Source organism: Bemisia tabaci, chromosome 3 (genome assembly GCF_918797505.1).
Source record: "Bemisia tabaci chromosome 3, PGI_BMITA_v3".
NCBI lineage: Eukaryota > Metazoa > Arthropoda > Insecta > Hemiptera > Aleyrodidae > Bemisia > Bemisia tabaci.
The window spans coordinates 37,467,753-37,488,865 of NC_092795.1; the positions used below are offsets into that span (position 1 = coordinate 37,467,753).

The following is a 21,113-nucleotide window of genomic DNA, read 5'->3' on the forward strand; positions in this document are numbered from 1 at the left end:
ACTAATTTGCCAGTGAAAATAACAAACAAATTTGTAAAACTAACAAATTAGTGAAAGCGTGAGTTTTTCAAAAAAGTTTTAAAAGTTGTAGAAGCCAATAAGCCAGCCTCCCCCCCCCAAAAAAAAAAAAAAAAATTTGAATACTTACATTATCATGTTCTTCTGGAATGGGTTCAAGCGCATATTACTCGGCCAGTGGTTCGCAGCAGCCAGGAACTCGCCAATCTCCGAAGTGGGGCAACGGTTCGTCAACACCGGATGACGGCATTTCCGCCCAGTTTTCCACGGAAATACGCTGGACCGGAATCACTCTCCGCCAACGGCGCATCGACGGCGAGCCGACGACTTGCAGTGCTGAAATTTGATCCGCAGCATTTTCAAAACCCTTTTACCTGAAGCGCACTCTCTCGTGAAATGATCGCGTTCTCTCGTCTGAAGCAGTGTATGATTAAAACCCTGTTACTCACTGCACTTCACAATTTAATCAAACCTACAAACGCTCGCCCTTCCGCGAGGAGTACTTAAACCCAATAAATGTGTTGCGATTTGATTACTCAGTATTTTAAGAGCATTTTGAAGAAAATATTTTCAAAGCAGCATTAGTGGGTATCATTGTCTAGATACATATAAAAAATACGCTCAACTGAGTGATACGTTTTTAATAACAGCAGTGATTTGACTGGAACACCACGGAATAATGTTATGTTTAATAATAGGTACGCCCCTCCTATCCGAGCGTGTCACTTTATCTAACAGATTACTTGATAGGGAGTTCTTTCATCATAATGTAGGTTATAATTTTTGCACTAAATTAGGGTTTGAAAAATTCTTGACCATCAAAGTTTAGATCAAAAAGAGGGGCGTAAGTAGTCACTTCTCAGGCACGAGTACCTCTTAAATAGGTACAGATAATTCTTTTTTAAACAAGTAAATTGAAATAACACTGTCACACAAAATCTCGTCAGATAGTCAAATACTTCACAACATCGATCCCAGAATAATCTCGGCCAACGCACGTGGTTGAGGAATCTGACCAGATTTTCACGACATTCGGAAATTGTGTCTATAATAACGCGAGGCTCAGAAAAACTTCCACGTGACTATTTCCAACACACCCCGGAATACCAAAAAGCTTCAAACTGCCTTTTACCGGACAACTATGTCGAGTGACGCCTGGATTGTATCTCGGTCATACGTTTCCTAACCGAACGTCAGTTATACGTACGAAATTCGCGAATATTTTCCAATTGTGTCTCGATCGGGAATCAAGAATCGCGAACTTAATAAGTGTCGGATTTCGATCGGAAAGATTCAATATTTCAACGTTTCCGCGCGCAAATACATCGAACGAATAAACTCAGGACGATCGTAAACGACTGGTCATTTCGGGAGTGAAGATCGGCGGATGCATGACGGGCCCGGTCGTTCACTGGTTGCTCCAGCTGCGCCGCTCGCCGGGCAATGGTCCGTGAATCTGAAACAGTCAAACAGATTGTTTGCTCAGTAAACAAGCTCCGAATATACGGTAGCGCAAAGCGGGTCCGCTTAAATGTTTGGAGAGAAGCCCGTCTCCTCATAAGTGTCGCCGGTTAAGGTGATTTGTGATAAGCTATTTTTGCCTCTTGCCTCAAGGGCAACTGGACGGAAATCGGATATTTTTCATTTCGTCCTTTCGACGTACGCCGACCGATTGTTGGTGCGGCTCGCTCAATGGACCTGAAAAGGCAATTGATTTGCAAAAATTCCAGATTCAGGAAATTGTGGATATTCGAAGTATATCGACATTGAAACTACCAGACCACGTATCCCGATTTACGACGTTGCAGGCTTTCTGTTATTCTTTATTTTTTAAATGGAAAGCTACTAACTTCAAGTCTCGAAAACTTCCGTGATTTCTCTTCTCTGTAAGAAGGAAACTCTGTAAAAACTTCAAGTATTAATATTCATTTGTTCTCCTTTAAGAAAATAAAATTGGAGCGAAAATTTTCAGAAACCGCAAACTAGATAGGTGGTCTGGTAAATTTATAGTCGATATGTAAAATCAAATATTTGGTGAGGAAATTTTGAGTGGTGCAGGCTGAGTTAATTATTAGTTTCTCTCACTTTGTTGCGCGATGGGTTTTTTAAAAATATTTTTTATGTTTTTATAAATTTTGGTGAGAAAACTGACTCGTGATAAAATACTCTCATTTCTAAATTTCATCCACTCATGAGTAACAACCCACTGACAGCTGATTAAAATTGGTACTCCTTTATCCTGTGATTGTCTTTGTGTAAGCTCAATGATTTTGAGTCCCGGCACGAGTCCGTGCTTTTTATTTTTTTCCCTAATCAGAACTAGGAAAACTACGAAACGAGTCCAGATCCGTAGACTAATTTTTGAAATTTGGTGAACGTCCATTGTGCGCGCCAAGACGGAGGTGTGGTGGAGCTGCGGAATTGGTAGTTTTTTCCACCGTAATAGATGGTAAGTACATCCTTTTTTGTACCTTTATCGGGCTGATTAATCGACGAAATATACCTCAGTCGACGACCAATCCGGTCCGAAGATCAAGATCCGGCGATCCGGCGATTAAAATCTCACGTAAAGGAGGTAAAGTACAACCTATTACGTCAAACATTGTAGGAATAAGTATAAAAGGCAACATTTAATGAATAATCGATACCTAATTGAGGAGACGTAAGTAAATTAGACTATTCTCTTATGTTGAAAAATCAACCAAGTTTCCACTCCTCAGGCAGTTCAAGTTTACTTTTAAGGTTAATTATCTTTTCACCCTCATCTTCGCCTCCAATATTTTTTCAGAAAGCTCATTCAAGGAAATTTCAAGAATATTCCTGTCTTTCAAACGATACAAATATATTTGATGAAAGGTGAGTGACTTTATCTGAAGTGTCGAACCTCAATAATTACGCCTTTCGATTTTCAATACATTCGAACAAGACGAAACATTCTGTCGACAGATTTGAATTGACAAAGAGTGCATTAAGACTAATTAATTTTATTCAAGTTCTCGCTCAGAAGATTACGCGTTCAACCAACAGTCTGAATAAAGAAGTTAATCAAAAGCTTTAAAATTGAATCAAAGATCAATCCTCTTTTTCCGATCTGCTGCAGTCTCAAGAGGCGAATCTTTTCCACTAGTTGATTTGGAGAGATACTGTTGTCGAGATGTTTGGAAATGGAATATTTAGTATTATGACTTACAGTTAAAATTACTTCTCACATTAATTTGATCAAAGTTTTTTTAGTGGGTTCTATCTTAGGTCTATGTTTTGCCACCGTCTTAAATGATTATGTTTTGCGGGAATCAATTAATTAATATTACTTTTCAAAAATAATCTTCGCATGAATCAAAAATGTTTCGTGTACTGATTTTTTCTCTTTTGCTCCATCTGTTGGGCCTTATGTTGGATACATGGGATATGAACTAATGTTAAAAAATAAAAAAGAGCTAAGTTAGAATGCCGCGCTTTCAGGTATCAGAGCCTTTTAAAACCAGCCAATTTTGCATGGAAATGATTGGCTTGCTTGTGAGTGAGTGCTTTTATAAAGGCCGAATGCGATAATCTCAATTCTGTTCCTCTGAAATTCGCAGCTCGAACCTTTATAAATGTAGGGGATTCTAAAATGTGCTGATGACAATCAAACAACGCCCTCGGTCAAATCGAGTTGCGCACTTACATTAAAGTTCGTCTGCAGTTCCAGAGCAATTTGGAATGCTTCATACGGACCTCTATAATTGAGTTTCTATCCGCGGGATAGAAATGCAAAGCGACAGCCCAATAAACCGTTATTTCTGCATCTCCGCCGTTTTATTCTTCATCCCGGTGAATGCTAAGGAGGATAATCCTATAAAAATAAAACGGCATTCGAAAGCCCATGGCACTGATGCCCGCTTCATCAAATAAATTTCTCTCCCATAAAAGAACTATCTATTGCCACAGCTAGATGAATCTTGAAAGCCCATGAGGGAGAGCCTCGATGTTTCTTATGTCAAATTGCATTTGATGGCTCTCTACAGTAAAATGAGCAGTTATGATAAAAACAAAAGGACCAAACTGATAACTTTTAAAAATTTTACGTTACGATTGGAAAACCCAAATCAGATTTTGCTTTGTATTTTAGATTTTAATTCGAAGTAAAAATAATTTATAGGAATGGAGATGTTGCATGTGTGAGGAATTTGCGATTTGACTACTGATTCTTATGTAAAAGTTTGCGAGAAACACGATGGTGCCACTGGTTTTCTCTGAATCAACTCCCAAGCTCAAAAAAAGCTCTCAAGTTGAGGCCAAAATGGAGGGGGTCCCACGCTATCCTGAGAGTCCACCTCTACATCAAAACAAACTTTCTATGCAAAGATAGGGAGCAAATACATTGACAGGGCTGTCACTTTATTTGGGGACTCCACAATTGAAAACACGGCAACTTTGCTAATGTATTTGCTCCCTATCTTCGCATGGAGAGTTTGTCTTGATGTAGAGCTGGACTCTCAGGATAGCGTGGAATATCCTCTCCGTTTTGGCCTCAACTTGAGAGCTTTTTTTGAGCTTGAGAGTTAATTTCAGAGAAAACCAGTGGCACCATCGTGTTTCTCGAGAACTTTTACATATGAATCAACAGTCAAATCGCAAATTCCTCACACTTGCAACATCTCCATTGCGTGCGATTTCAAGGGCTCACAGGGTTATCAAAGGAAATTTACAACGTCTCATGGCTCACACGGCGTGCTCCTTTAGCACGGCAGGATTGACGTGAAAAAAGTAAACACGCTCCACCGTACTGATTATAGCCACCGTCATAGAGATTGAACTTTATTTTAAAGAGGAAGAGCTTTTGTTGAAATCCGTTACAAAGACACGAATCCTCTCTCTTAGGTAGTCATGAAGTAATATCGCATGATCTCGAGTAATTCATTCCATCCCGTTATCTCCGGTTTCCGGACTCTCCGTCTTTGATCCGGGACTCAATATGTCCATTTACACTATCGGCATCTTGCAATCCCTTTACTAATCCGGAGCCATTGAGACGACTTTCAAAAGCGTCGACGCGTCATCGGGGAATCCTTTGATATTTTAGGTTTCCAGAAACTACTCCGAAACCATCCGCATTTATCAGGGGCGTATCTGGGTTGTTTGCTTCAAAATTCAAGAAATGAAACAGGTGTGCTACGTCATCTTTGCTTCAAGGATTTTGTTTGTAGCTTCAACTTTGAAAAATATTGAGAAATTGAAGCTGGTTAAGGTCTAATTTTATAAGATTTCCGACTGAATTCTACTTTTATCCTAGAATAATGTTGTCTAGTGTGATGCGGCGTGCACGAACAATCAAAAGGAAAACAAACGAGGTTCATGCTCGTAAATTTAGAATCAATCAAAAATGAACCGTGCCTTTTTTTTTAAAAAAGTGAAAGTCCAAAAAGTCGGCCATATTTTTAGATATCCATCATAGCGAATGAGTATTGAGAATTTCGTTTTTTTGCGTGACGAATGTTAAAATCAATTGAATATTTTAGAATGCAAACAAGCAGTTCCAACGCCAAAGCGTTGGAGGGCGCTTCTTTAACACTGCGCATGCGAGGAACGTTTTCATGCGGCCAAGCGAGAGTATTGCGGACGGACGATGTATAACAAATTGCCTACGTGAAGGTGGTCCGGCAGCAACATACCCGCCGCTAGTCTCTGGAAAACAATAGAAAATAGTAGTTGCGTACGTTGCCAGCGAGCGCGCTGCGAGCGCATCTGTTTCAATTACCTAGCATCGAGTCGGGCCTCTAACTTTCTATTCTCTCTGACATAACCTTAAACCTTCAACCCAGAGCCGCAAACAGCTGACGCTTGACGATGCTGCGCCGAGAAAATGAACCAATCACAAAATAGCACAGTAATACGTCACTAAAATGAAGAGATCACGTGACTGTTCGTGATTTTTTCGAATCAATCTGAAACTACAACCTCGAATATGAGGCATTTAAGCATAACGAAGCCCCAAAATAGTTTAACCAGGTAATACGTCCGTGGGAGATTGTTATGCTTAAAAGCAAAACATTTCACGAAAACTTTTACGAATACCAGATGCAGAAAAAAATCAAATTTTCCCGGGTGTACCAGAATGGCGTCATTATCCATAAGGCAAAACGGTATGTAGTATAGTACATGTTACATCGGGGGAGTCGAACGGCTGGAAAGGGCGCATCTGGTACCCAGAAGCGCCCAAAATGCGAAGGTACGAACACACATTGACCATGCAAGACAAAATTAACAAAAGAAACAAGGTCTGATGTATCAATGCATATTGAAGTGCACCCCTCTAAAAAAAAATAACAAAAATTAAATAAATAAATGAATAAACAAACACAATTAATATGAAAAGTACGCACATGTGATTGACAAAGTGAATTCCACAAAAAAAGGCCCGATAACTCTGAATCTGCCCCAAACCAACATGCAAAGATTCATCTCCTTTTCCTCAAATTATGTTCTGCTCTCAAAGAGGACGGACGCAGGCTTAAGCGATGTCCATCTTTCCTCAATCTCCGGGGTGAAACTCTATGGAAGCGAATTGGTTCATTTTCTAAACAGGCTCCATGAATCGATGTAATCAGTCAATTGATATTCGATTATTCAAATGCCCTCAAAGCTGCAGCAGTCTGCGATTCATCGCCCCGAGTTCAATATCTATCGAATTGAATTTCCCGCACGCAACCGCTCAGCTACAAAAGGCCCCCGAAAGATTTATACGGTTTGGCCGGAATTAATCGTGCCCCGAGGCCTTTTTCGATTCAGCCCCTGATCCACGGATTATAGGTTGATTTTGTCGGAGAGGTTGTTCGCGTTGACCGGAATCGAGGTTTTCAATATTTTGTAAAAGCCATGATGGTATAAGCCCTCCGTCGCTCTTGTTATTAGTCGCCATCTCGCGCCTTGGGGCGCTAAATTAGACGAGACAAAGAAAGCCTATTGTTGCCATGCAAGAGTTACCGGACTTTTCGGAGCACATCGAAAGCTCTCGTTGGAGAGGGGTTCAGATTTTACGGATTATTTTGAGTGAGAAATGGATTATATTTTGCAGTAAGGAGCCACTATATTTGGCTCTCCCATAAAGGCACAGGGAAACCAATGACATGTACACCGAAAAAAAATAATAAGCTGTTTTAGCACCTAGGATGTTAAAACTGTGTCTGGTGATCCGGAGTTGTTGTCCTTACTGCCCTCGCAGTTAACTTTACGCATCCTGTGAATGCAAATTTAACTCTGTAGGCAGTTAGGTCAGCATCTTGAGATCACCAGACACATCTTTAACATCCTATAGGTGCTAAAACAGCATATTATTTTTTTTTAAGGTATGTCGTTTCTAAAATGGGCCAGAAATAGTGATTTCTTATTTCAAAATGGACGCATTTATGCAAAAAAGAACTATGTACATAGGGTTTGCGTGCAACATAGTTCCTTTTAGCATAAATACGTCAAAACTTATTCTGAGTTTCCCTTGGTTGTATGTATATAATAATGTATTGTTAGCCGATCGTCAAGTCTCCAACTCCTAAAATCGTCGTTTTGTCGTTTGCACCACGCACGTCAGTTTTATGCAATTCCGGTTTCTGCACTGAAAGCAATCGATGTCCAAGAAAATTTACTTTTCAATGGTTTTTCACAATTGACATACACTAAAAAATAGTGACTTTATATGTGCATAGCATTTGAAATTACTTGAAATTAGGCGAATGAAATTCTACGTCAGATGATCAAAGCTTTCAAAAGAAAAGAAAAAGTATGAAGCATCATGTTTTTTTGGGAATATACCTAACAAAACGTATTGGTACATGTTGTAAATATTTTGGCTTACGCATAAAGTTTTGAGTTTTGACGTATTTGTCTTCTCTTATTTGTGAAAATGATTCCATCGTCCATATGTTTCACATTCATTGATTCTTTCAAGCATCGAATCCAACCAAATCATGATATTTTATTTCGCACTCATTTCATCGTTTGAAACATTTTATCGATGTAAAAAGTGATTTTTTCCTCTTTTTTTCAGCTCTACGCACGTGACGGATGGAAAATACAATTGATGATCAAAGCTAACAACAAAGAAAAATACCCTCTCTATTCTGATACAATCATTTGGACGTATTTCTGTCAAACGGAACTATGTGCATTATGGCGTCAGCCCTGTTATACATGTATTCTTATGGGTCTCAGGGCTCATATCTTAATGCACATAGATCCGTTTGATAGAAATAGGTCCATTTTTAAGACGCTCGATGGACTGGGTGAAGAAGGAGAGTAAGACTGTCGATGGGCTGGACGATTTCGCTGGCCGCGAAGGGGCCTTTGGGGGCGCACAGCGCCTAGGGGGTTGGCCCGCGTAGCGGCCAGGGGGCGGATTTTCCTAGTTAAATTTTAAAATTTCCAAAAGTTAATAAAAACAAGTCCTTCTGAAACTTGAGAATGCCGATAAATCCTCTAATCCACGATCATTCCTCAGTAAAGCAACCTTTCAGATTGTGCGTTGCATTTGAAACTGAGTGTTACCCCCGGGCAAGAAATCAACAATAGCCTCAGAAATACTGAAACAGCGCGATATGTAATAAGCCACGCAGTTATTTTTAGTATCGAATCATCGAGATCTGAAACGTCCAGCGCGGAGGATATTGCCTCGTCTAATTCGGCAACTCTCGGTCACAGATGGTCCACGCGTGGTTTCACTCATGTCGCGGGACTTGATTGATCCAAATCTTCGAGACCCTTGACCTCTGCAGTAAGTAATCCGCCCGAAATTAAGGGCCTCCCCGGAGATTATTTCCCGACCGACCGCCGCGTCCCCTTGTTTGTGCGTTTTCACCTCGCTGGCATCGGAATCCTGTATCGGCTAAATAGCCGAGTAAAAACTCTGCGAGCGCGCCTATGCACCCGCTGCGAAAATGGGCCTGTTGCAAACTTTTGCTAGAGCAAAACTAAGAGTTGTTTCTTACAGATAATGCCTCAAAAATCACGATGAGCGCATCGGCAAAGTCTGAAATGCACTCATAATTTCACAATCTGCGTAAGAAATTTGCGGTTTTTTGAGCTTCCCGCTTCGAAAACGATACTACGGTACAGGTGAAAATCTTGTTAGAGGAGTCGTTCCATTGGCGGCAATACTCATCATGGCCGACGCCAGTCCGCCAAAACACGTGTGATGGGACGAGATAACACCTGAACAGGATTAAACCAGATAACAATCGGCGTGTTTACGTTCATATTTTCCTCGCCCGCCTTAATTGACCTTGAACTCTCCTCGAATTACGCGAGGAACTGCGCAAGCGTCGGCCATGATGAATATTGCCGACGATGGAGCGACTCCTCTAACAAAATGTTCACCTGTGCAGTAGTATCGTTTTTGAAGCGGGAAGCTCAAAATAACGCAAATTTCTTACGCAGATTGTGAATTTGTAAGTGCATTTCAGACTTTGCCGATGCGCTCATCGTGATTTTTGAGGCATTATCTATAGGAAACAACTCCTCATTCTGCTCTAGCAAAAGTTTGCAACAGGCCCATTACTCATGTTCGTCCTGCTAAAGGTACTGCAGTTCAAGGCCTTGACTAAATCTAAGAATATACTAAGCAGGGAGGGATTTAAGAATAGACCAGTGGTATATCGCCACTTTTAGACGATACAAACGGTTTTTACAAAATCGGATAGAGAATCGATGGATTAGAAATGAACGTGAAATTCGGCTTTGTAAGTTTATGGTCATGAGCAGCGGGATGATCTTTGAAACAAGACTTCAGAAATCAATTTATTGTACCAAAAAGATGAACTGTGTCTTATCTTGTCTTTCCGACAAAAATAAAGAGAGTCGTAAGTAAAAGAGAGGTCACATTAAGTGCCAAAATTGGCCCCGGATCTAAAAAACTTCAGTGTTAGTTGACCAAAATAGACGTGTATAAAAAGGTCTATAGTGCGCTTACGCATAATTGGATGGATAATCTGGTGGTTGGATTCTCTAAGTTGTATGTACACATAAAACTCTGAAAACCAATAATGACTAGTTTACAAGGTTTTTTCGAGTTCAAAGGTACTTAGTTTGGTTCGTCCGAAGCAAAGGGGTGTATTTGGGTGAATATTTGTGCTGATTGGCCTCTTTCTCTATGAAAGCCCTGGTTCAAATTTTAGTCTGATACAAGCTTGCAATAATTTTGTCGAAAAACGTCGTTCAACTTGAAAAAAAAAAAACATGAGCAATGTCGTTTCCGGTTTCAGACTACATCTTATATCTATAGCTCAAATTCACAAATGAGAGCGAGTGTTACTCTTCAAATGGAGGAAACGTAGTTAGGCGTAGTAGAAATTTATAAGAGGAGCAAAGGAAAAGGACAAAAGAAGAGAGGAAAAAATCTAGAGGCATAAGTGTTCCTGGGACTCTAATATCCTACCATAAAAACAGAGACAGTAGTTACAGGGGTGGTTTGGGATACACATCGTGGAATCATGATGAGCTCGAGGTCGGAAACTAATAGTCTTCAAGAGTCAAACGAAACCTGTTTTTTTTCCGTTTTTCAAAAAGAAAAATACATTTGTGATAATTTTCGGCTCTTGTGGTTCTCCTAATTTGTCTTATAACGACGAGAATCCTCATTAAACCCTCATGCCGCAGTCGAGATGGAGAAAGGAAGATGAAAAGTATCGAAGGGAAAAGAATTTATCAACAAGGCTCGATTCATATGATCATCACGCAACATAAAGCCAAGTTTTTGTTGAGGTTTTCTCAACGCCCCTGCTTTTAATGTCATTATCGGAGCTATTTTATCAAAGGATCTAATGCAATCCAGCCGCAAGCATTACGGATTTTCTTATCCTGCTTGTAATATTAAAGCTTCCAAGAAAATTCGGATTGAACTCGTATTACTGGCCCTTTGCAAAATAGAGATTCCAATTAGGTGCCGTGTGTTTGATCCCCTCACGAGCAGCGTTCCCCTCTTGTCTGATCAGTAATTCAGTTTTTGGATTCCGCTGTACCCTCATTCTCAGAACCCGTGCGTCTATCCAATTACGGGACGTACTCATTGAATAACCCATCGGTTCACAGGTGATGAGTTTTTGGGAAAATGACGGCAATTATTATTGGACCACTGCACGATGTGATGCAGCAGACCAAAAAGTCAATTAGAGCTGCGTAATTCAAATATTTTCTAAACAAATAAAATAGCCATTAATTTGCTTGTTCAATATTGCTACGATAATTTTGTTTTGATTGGTAGAATGTCACGCCCTGAGAAATTCGTATAATACCGGAACTTCTAACAAATCTTGTAATATTGAGTCACATTTTGAACGTAATGACTGTACAATCCTCAAATTTTGATAGAACCATTTTTTTGGAGTCGAGTAAGAAAAAAAATAGTTATGATTTTTCATTACAAAATTCTCTCTAGTTTCCGTAAAAATGGGCTACACATATTTGGATTGCATTTTGCAAAAAGGAACCAAGAGCATTCCGATGTTGCTAGGATTCTGCAACTTAAATTCTTTGCATTAAGTTGATGAAAACTTTAAAAAAATTAAATTTACAAAGGTAATTTTTGTCTTGAATTCATAGTTTATTGGGTGTGATGATAAAATTTGTTTAGATTATCTTTTTATGTTCGCAAGGTTAAATAAGTTGCACAATCTTAGCGACATTGGAATGTTCCTGCAGGTTCCTTTTTGCAAAATGCAAGCCATTCATCCTAACAGTAGAGCGCAAACTTATAACTCAGTCTAACAATCACCCCAAGCGGCGCACATTTGAATTTTTAGACATACTTATCTAAAAATTGTTCAATGTTATTCTGTCAATTTTTAATTTAAATGTTTCAGTATCATTTCACAAAAAACATTATGAGCAAAATATTATTATTTTGATTTTTTTGACAATTCCAGGTGCCTCCTCCCAAAATAAATTTTTAACCACTTTTTTGTGTTTTGCATATCTGGAAATCAATTTTGAGATTATGAGGACTAACTTTCCCTTCCTCCTGTGGCCGATCACACAATTATTTTGGAGTAAAGGACCCTTCTTCCTCCTACTCTTTCCTACATCAAATTTTATTATAATATTTCTCCCATTAACTTGGCTTTAAAATGTATATATTGCGGGTTGTTCAAAAAAATTCAAGTCTCTTACGAATGCTCATCTCAACGATGGGCATGTAATACGCTTTCCTCACGACACCGTTTCGTCAAAACGTAAGAGCCAAACAGTTTGAAGAATAACTTAAATCATGCTTACTCGCACAAGCAAAACTGTGAGTAAATCAAGGCTTCTCTCGCATAAAAATTAATACGAGCGCACACATTATGTATCTGTACTTGCATCGTGGAATTCTGAAGAGGGATGAATGAAACTGCATTTTTACATTACACAGCCGGATTTACCTACTTGCCGCCCATGGGCCGCCTGTATTTTTCCGCCCACTTCTCATTCGTTAAGTAAATGTGCCGGTGGTGGAGGGGTATAGGAGACGCGTTTACTCGTGTTGGACACATTTTTTGTGAAAGCCCTGTTAACACTAACAAAAGTTCACGGAACTTTAAGCGAAATTTAAGTTCCGTAAACCCATCCCTGATTGGAAAAGGCCCTCCATTTATAACAAACGAACGAAAAACTTATGAAAGAACAAACATAAATGTGGTTTAATAATTTTAACCTCTGCCACTGCGCCCGCCGACCGCACTGCGTTTGGCGCAATGCGTGAAGCATTCATGCAGTCTTGTAGGCGCTATGCGTTTCAAGCCGACTGCTGCTGACCGCAGAGGCACTATGCGTTTCATGCCGACCGCCGCGCTGAGGGCTTCTCCTTTTCATCTCAGTCCTCTCTTAACTCGACTAATTAAAGGTGTTGTCTCTTGTATCACCAAAAGACGACAAAATTAGAAATTACTATACTTTTACTCTCAGGAAATGAGAGATTTTGTCACCTTTCCTCGTTTGTAATTTATTTTCTGTATCCGATTTTTTTTTTTTTTTTTTTTTTTTTTTTTTTTTTTTTTTTTTTTGTTGACACCTGCATTCAAAAAGATTGCAAAATTTGCCGCCCCCTACATTTAGCCGCCATGGACCGCGGCCCATGTAGCGGTCCTGTTGGTACTTACAAAATATTCTCAAAGTTGTACGTCAACGTGTCCAATCTTATTCTGTAAACAGAGAAATTATTTTGATTTTCTTAGCGGGAACGCTTCCATACCACAAACGCCAAGAGGAAGGAACACCACGGGTCGGAATAGTAGGTGTGCACGCGTCAGGACTCCCGATAAGAAAAAGACGACCAAACCGATATCCAATCAGCATTTAAGCAATCCTCACTTCGCAAGATGTCCACATCCCTTCGTGATTTTGCACCGGAAGTTGGAGTCAAAGGCGACCGAAATGAAGTCGGTACGCCGCGCCGCGTTGATTACTTTGTTCGGTGGATTGCTTTGGGAGCGAGGGACACAGATGCAAAGTTACCCAAAAACAGCTCACCCACTTCCTTCATCTCGTCGTTTGAGCTCTCCCACGTCTTATACGTATTTCTGGGCGTTCCTATGATGATAACCCTCCTGCGGGCCGATTATTGAAATTTAAACCAGCCCGATAAGACATCGAATTGCGATATATTGCATGGTTAAGATAGGGCTATGTCTTGTCGTGTCGGGCTGACATAGTTTCAATAATCTGGTTGAGAGGCGGTTATCCAATCTTTCTTGAAAAAATGCATACGCTTGCTCGCTGCAAGATCATCTATTGCGATTGCTCCCTCTTCAAAGTGGCTCGCCAATGAATAGGAATTTCCTTTCGCAACCGTAAGTATTGTTGCATTTCCTTCTTTTCCCTACATGGTCACTAAACTGAGTTATTCATATCCACTGATACCTGTTTTGAAAAGAGCTAGACCCTGCTAAGAAAAAACGCCGTGTAAACATTTTTCTTTGCAATTCTCAGATGTTTTAGATTAAATTGCGTACAAAATTGTCTCAACATTTTCCCGGTGAATTCAGTTTCATTGAAGGAAACTTGACAACGTCTGATGGCTCATACGGCGTTCTTCCTTAGCACGACAGTATTTTGACCCTATGTATTCCTTTAAGACCGCAAATGGCTTGTTCTCTACCTCAAAGCCGAGTACCTTTCTTCCTCGACGTACTCATGGATATCCTTGAAGGAGGGATGAGTTTCTGCGAAGAGACAATCTAACAATAAGTTCACCCTGTATCTTTTCTCAAAAGAAAGGAGTGGGTCATATTCGCCAAACTATGCTGGAAAATAAGCTCTTTTTACATCTGGTCTTGCTTGTCAATGCTCATTTTCAGCAAAATCTGGTGACTATGGAGTAAGTTTTGCGCGAGATACTTCGCGCAGCGTTGCGTAAGAGCTTTAATTGGATTGTATTTTGCAAAAAGGAACTACGAGCATTGCAATGTTGCTAAGACTGTGCAACTTCTTTGGTCTTGGAAAAAAATCTGATTATCCATTGACAGTTTCTATTTTACTCGCTGAAAACTGTGAATCTAAGATAAAAATTACCATGCAAATTTCATATTTTTTTATGATTTCAGTTATTTTACTACAAATGATGAATTTGCTCAATCTTAGCATCATTGCAATGCTTCTGGTTCCTTTTTGCCAAATGCAATTCAATTTACCTCATGCCGTGAGCATGAGGTTGGATGAGAGTTGAGATCCGAAATTTTGCTCAAAGTCTCACGGTGAAAGTTACATTTATTCCCCCGCTGAAAATTTGCGAAAATATTTTGACGACGTTTCTGCACGCTTTTTGTTGGGCGGGGTAGTCACTGATGTTACACAGTCACGGACGTAAATCCCCAGGGAAGTGTCAGAGTGTCCCCTTTGAGGAATTAGTTTTAGGCGTAGCTGGTCAGTGCTTTCTCCTCTCGGAGAAATTGTTGATTATAACGGTGCAGCAAAAATATATACCATTGCCAGCTCAGCAGGTCTTGTTACAGAATATACCTGATATGTATAATTTGATCTGTTTCTCTTCCTTAACAATTTTACAGTTAATGAGGATCTTTGATGGTTAAACCCCACTAATTTTTCTCCTTAGATTGGAGCCACTTTCCTTACAAACATTAAAATTAGGATTGTTTTTATTTATACTCAATAGAAAATGTTAAAAAAAACAGACGATTTCGAAAATGAAAAGAAGGAATTATTTCAATCACAGCATTGATGGCAGATGATTGAATTTTAAATCAAATTACTCCTAGACAAACAATAAACACGTGACAAGACTCATATTTTTTGAGTGAACAACTTTCGCAGCACCAAAGATGTTTTTTGGCCCACCTCGCGAAATAAAGGCGATGGAACGATGAAATGTAAATGTTGCCATTCACCGTCCCTGTCGGGTGGTGTCAACATTACACCTGCTTTCATATTCAAAATACATGTATGCTGTTCCTTTGAATCTTTGAAAGGAGAATATGTGCCGTGAGTAGAACTAAAAACTATATACTTTTTGACCGAATTATCACGGATTAAGTTAAATATTTAAAAAAATCGTCATTCACTTTATTTACCGTACATACTTGTGTAATTTTTATACTTAGGGCTTTTTGTGTAAACATTAAATTGCAATTTATCCATATCACAATGTACTTGCCAAGGTTTTTTAACATATTTTTCATTTTAGGTTTAATTTTCTTTTATTCTTTCAGCAATTGAGAATGATACCGTAAGGCGTCGAAACGTCCTGCGTGTGTTTTTCATGTTAGTTATTAGCCTTGTACCCACGACTTTTCCATGTTTCTCATATGTAAACGATAAGTCAAAGATTCAAAATAAGAAATTAATGATATCATACATTTTTCTGCACATATATGTCAAGAACGGTATTGCGTCTACGGCAATTCGTTCGTTTAAATTTTCTCATTCATTTTCGTCAAGTCACAGGGATAGACGTCTTTCTTCCACATGGCTGAATATTGGCATGAAATAATTTCCTGAATTTTCTACGCCATGCCTCAAGTCAAAATTCATCGTTGCCTTAGCTTCCGTGCTATGCAGCCATGCTAAGGAGGAACGCCGTAAGAACATTCGAGAGTTGCCAAATTTCCTTCGATAACATTTTTATTTTTGAAGAAAATTACGAATATTTTTCCTTGACATTTTCAGAAGTTTTAGATCAAATTGCAAACAAAATTGTCTGAGAAATTGGTGGACCAATATTAAAAACATTTCCTTAAAATTAGTGATTTGCCCGGACAAATTCGGCAACGCCTGAAGGCTCATACGGCGTTTTTCCTTAGCACGGCAGTATGCAGCCTGCAACTAGTGCAACACTCCACAATGCCTCCGCGTGTCAATGCAACGCGCCCGCAGGTATTCATTGCCACGAATTGGAATATCGCGACCAAATATCGAATCTATAATGACATCTACCGCGTTACTTCCGCAGCTCCTTCGAATTTTCATTCGTCCCGTCTTTGCCGGAAGCCGAATCCGCGAATACGTGATCGTCGGAAAAGAGGAGAAACTTGCGCATGCCAGAAGTGCAGCGTTGGCTAATTGTCCGGGAAAGAGGCAATTTGTCATTATGGGACAAACACGTCAAGTCGACGGTGAAAATACTAGGCCACGTATCTCGTTTGCGGTGTTTAAAAATATCCTCTCCTATTTTATTTTTTTTTTAAGGAAAACAAATCAACATCATCTCTAGAAATTTTCGTAGAGGTTTTTTTCGCTCAGAGAGGAAAAACACGGAAGTTTTCACGAATTGGCGTTGGACAGGTTTTCATTTAAAAAAATTAAGTTTGATAGGAAGTCCACAACGTCGCAAACCGAGAATCGTGCGGTCTGGTATATTCACCGTCAAAATGCTTTCACTTATATTTTCTGAGCAATATATAAAGTAAAGTGCACTGAGAATAAAACTATGTTTAACGTTACTATATTAGTGGCTTTCTACGTGAATTTTTAATTAAAAGTATAGTCACGGCTATAAGTGATAGTATTTTTATTACTATTATTGAAATTATCTCAAGATGGTAAATATACCACTATGAGTGCTTTTTGCTACTATTTTTTATGAGTTTGCAGGCACACCACTTATTTATAGTGATTTTAACTATAGTTTTTTCTTAGTACATATTGGATGTCGATGTAAACATTGGAGAGGTAGGAGGGGTCTCTGAAACTCATATCCTATCCTTTGCGTTTCTATACTAAGTCCGGTTATAATATTACTAGGAGCTTAAATGGGAGCGCAATTCAATAAACTGCATAATTCTTTCTCATTGAGTTATTATATTTGCAAATCCACCCAATTATACCTACCATACCAAAAGCTAACTAAATGAAGTTTTCAAACTGCAGATAGTTGGTATGGTGCTGTTTCACGTACCCTTTAAATTTTATAAGGGCATCAGGGCACAGTTATGGAGCACTTCACGCCACGACGAATCTGAATAGGCATGGGAAAGTGCAAGGGGGATGATTTGAAAGAGAAGGGAAGAATTTAATCTTGGAGTGAGCGAAAAAATTGAAAGGAATTATTTCGAGCGATCGATCCTCCAAGGATTACGGGGTGTGTATTCGCGGTAGGTTGATTTTGGGTCCCAGATATTCCGCCAACTTGCAGTAAGAGAGGACTGGAGGAATTCTGCGTTGTTTGTAAAGTATTTCGCTTTGCAGTGATCATTGGTGCGGACACAAGAAATGCGGTTTCCTCGCACTCACGATGCCGCGATGCATGAAGACGTTTCTAGTTGTTTCCCCGTGGCGTGTCTATTATCTTATGCATACTCTGACAGCTAGAGTGGTTCCTTGCGCGACATTCTTAGCACAATAGAAACATCGCGGGCTTAGTTGTCAAAGAGCATACTGTGAAGAGCGATTCAGAGTGATGTTGCCTGGAGGGCCTGGCGCATGAATACATGCCGGATCATTTTCGTGATAGTTACTTATCCATTGGGATAGGTTTAAACCAGAATAATAATAAAATTTATAATGGACTGGTAAAAAGTTTAAACAGTATCGTGCGACTTAAAAGCTCAGATGACAAAGCTTAGTGGCGCCAAAAATTGAAGCGTTGGGTGCGAAAATGGCAATTCTTGGTTGCGGTGTCTCAAAGTTTCCGTTAACGTTTCATCCGTTATGATTAAAGCAAATGTATGTGATTTGTTGTGACATTTACTGAATATTATTTATGATTTTAAAAAGCTGAAACCGTAAAATTTCAGAATATTTATCCAATAGCTTCCTCTCTGAAGAATAAATTAGCATTGTAGATTCTGAAACACTGCAACCGAAAGTGTTGTGTCAATAGAAATTAATCGTAATAGTAAATAGTAAATTCTAAAATATTAATTTTAATCAAGACCTCTCATGGAAAATTGAGCACGATGACCAGAGAACTCAATAATTTATGGTTGGAACTCTCAATTATTCATATTATTTTACAAGTATCATCCACCTTTATTTTACCCAACATATAATTTAATCGAAAATATTCTAACTCCTAACCAGCCTAATCTGATCTTACCTACCTTCACATGGTCTTGCAGGCTGCTAAATAATCTAACTGAACCCTATATAAATTTTAGTAACAATTCAATCGCAAATGAGACGAAAATATTTACCATGAGGAGATCATAAACACGTTTTCCACATTATAAAAAATTAGATCATTACGAACCCAATGATTATTATGACTGACCTATTATGATTATCACAAAACTGTTTACAAGAGTAACTTCAAGAATGCTTGGAACATTCCAGAAAATATTTGGAAGAAAGATGTAAAACATCGGTCAACGTCGAGAATGACACTCCACATTTGACGCTTTGCTCGCAGACCCGCACATGCATCAGGCACCCTTCCCTCCATTTTTCGCTTCGTTCAACAAGTTTTATCTTTTCCTGGAACCCTATTTCACTTCCGTCCTAGGATAGCAGAGACCCTCTTATTCTGATATTGTTAGCCAGGTAGAATCTGAAAAGCGACGATTTTTCACTGAAATTGTCTTACAGTAAACCAATTTTTTTTTAACTAACGAGCGTTGGTTTTTCTCCGCTAAGGTCTCTGAGGATTTTTGATCCGAGTAAAATTAGGAATTTAATTACACCAAGTGTGACGGTGCGTCTGCATAAATTAAAGAAATAACTTGAAATAATCAAGTCGTTCTCTATATTTTTAAACAATGAATATCATAATATAATTATGTAAACAGTTCGCAGTTCGTAGAATGGCATTTCCGCTTCGCTCTAACTAATTGAATTATGTCGTCCGAAAATATGAAATACGTCGTGTAGTATGTGAAACTTTGTAAAAAAAAAAAATATGTAAGAAAGATGCTACGAGATATACGGGTGTAACGATGAAAGAATAATTGATTTCGAAGCTTTAAGAAAATTATCTGCTATTTTCGATGGTGACTTAAATAAAAGGCATTTTTTCGACTCAGTCTGTGGTCTGCCGCTACTGCAAATAAAATTGAAATGTTAGTTTAAATTTCTGCCGGTCAAGTTCTTTAACTTTAATATCTCTATTTTATAATATTCTCTATTTATAACTCTATAACTTTAATAGTGAACATCTTTCATCAAAAGTGGCAGCGTTAGCAGTGAATTTTTCGAGGCTTTTTGAGAGGAGCAGGCGCGCTCGAGGAGAAAAATCATTTCTTAGGAGGGAAGCTGAGAACGTAGAACGTATGCATCAAAAATCCCTCAAAGAGGATTTTATTAAATTTGCTTCGTCGAAAAGAGTTGGCGTGAATGAGGGTAATATGACAGAGAAGGTACAATGATTCAGTTTGGTTCTCGGAAGCTACAAATATCCATGAAGATTCGGACTTTCCTGATTGCGGCGTTGGCATGGTGTTGGACAAAGAACGAGTTTCTTTACAGAAATCAATGTTACGTTGAGATTTAAAACGTCATGGTTAATATACTGCCGTGCTAAGGAAAAACGCCGTATGAACATTCCAGAGTTGCCAAATTTCCCAAAGTAAAGTATGTAATTTAGGGGAAAGTTATGCATACTTTTCGTCGACACTTCCAGATATTTTAGATAAAATTGCGAACTTAATTGTCTGAAAAATTGAAGGAAAAAGAAAAATAATGTTCCTTAGTAAATACGTATTTTATCAAAGGAAGTTTGACAACGCCTGAAGGTTCATACGGCGTTTTTCCTTAGCACAGCAGTATAGTAGCTTTCCTCTAATCCAGTTTCATATATAGCGGTACATTGCAAGCGTGCGAGTGCCTCGCTCACGCCATCGCGCCTTCAATTTTTCAGATACAACACGGACATCCATCAAGCACGAATAGTCGCATCTCTGCGCCGTTATGAACGCGCTTCCTTTCCTCTGCTCTATTGCAATATAATGTTTGTTTCCGTTTATCGTATTCGTGGTGCCGCATCAAGGGCTACGTGAGTAAGACACAATCATGAAGTGATACGCAATCAAGCATCCTTATTTTAACATTAATAAGTTGAATAGGTAGATTCATATAGGTCGTTTTAAGTCGGCATATCGTTATACTAAGGAAAATGTTTCTGTTAAATCTGCCGCGATAGGAAGTCTCACTGAATTTATAAGGTATCTCTCTGAAGGACGGGACGTCTCTTGAAAATAAAAAGAATAGTTTTTTGAAAATATGGAGATTTCTCGTTCCTTCAATGCGGTAAATTCTCCTACAGCATATTTATTAGGAAATCCTTTCGGTCCTAGCAGGATACGGGTATAAATAATTAAAACATTTTCCATACACTGTTTGCTAAGTTTCACTGACTTTAACTCTTATTTGTGTTTTTTGACGACCGTTGGTAAGAGTAAGGACTTATTTTTATTAAAATACACTTTTTTTGTAAGTATCAGTATCATTGCAATGTGATCAGAAATTTAAGAGGAGGTATTTGGACCTAAAAGTGAAGTGCAGAGTGCGCGCTACAGTAGAGTCGAACGAATAAATCTTGTGGCAACATCGTGGAAACCATCTGTACCTTGCGTCGTCCGAAGTTGACCGCAATTCACCGAACAATTCGTACCGTTGAGTTATTATCGCAGACGACACGTTTTCCACAGGGGAGGGGGGGGGGGAGGGGCATGGCGCTACCGGGGAGAGGCTGGCCCGTCCGTATT

General features: G+C 39.1%; 1 protein-coding gene across 1 annotated transcript in view; it reads right to left on the reverse strand.

Annotated features, from left to right (window-relative positions):
• Window positions 1-21,113, reverse strand: part of LOC109032944 (neuropeptide Y receptor type 2) — a 90,689-nt gene that overhangs the window by 15,236 nt on the left and 54,340 nt on the right. The window contains exon 3 of the mRNA XM_019045298.2: window positions 149-1,474. The gene's annotated coding sequence lies outside the window, so the exon portion shown is untranslated. The remainder of the gene's footprint in view (window positions 1-148; window positions 1,475-21,113) is intronic.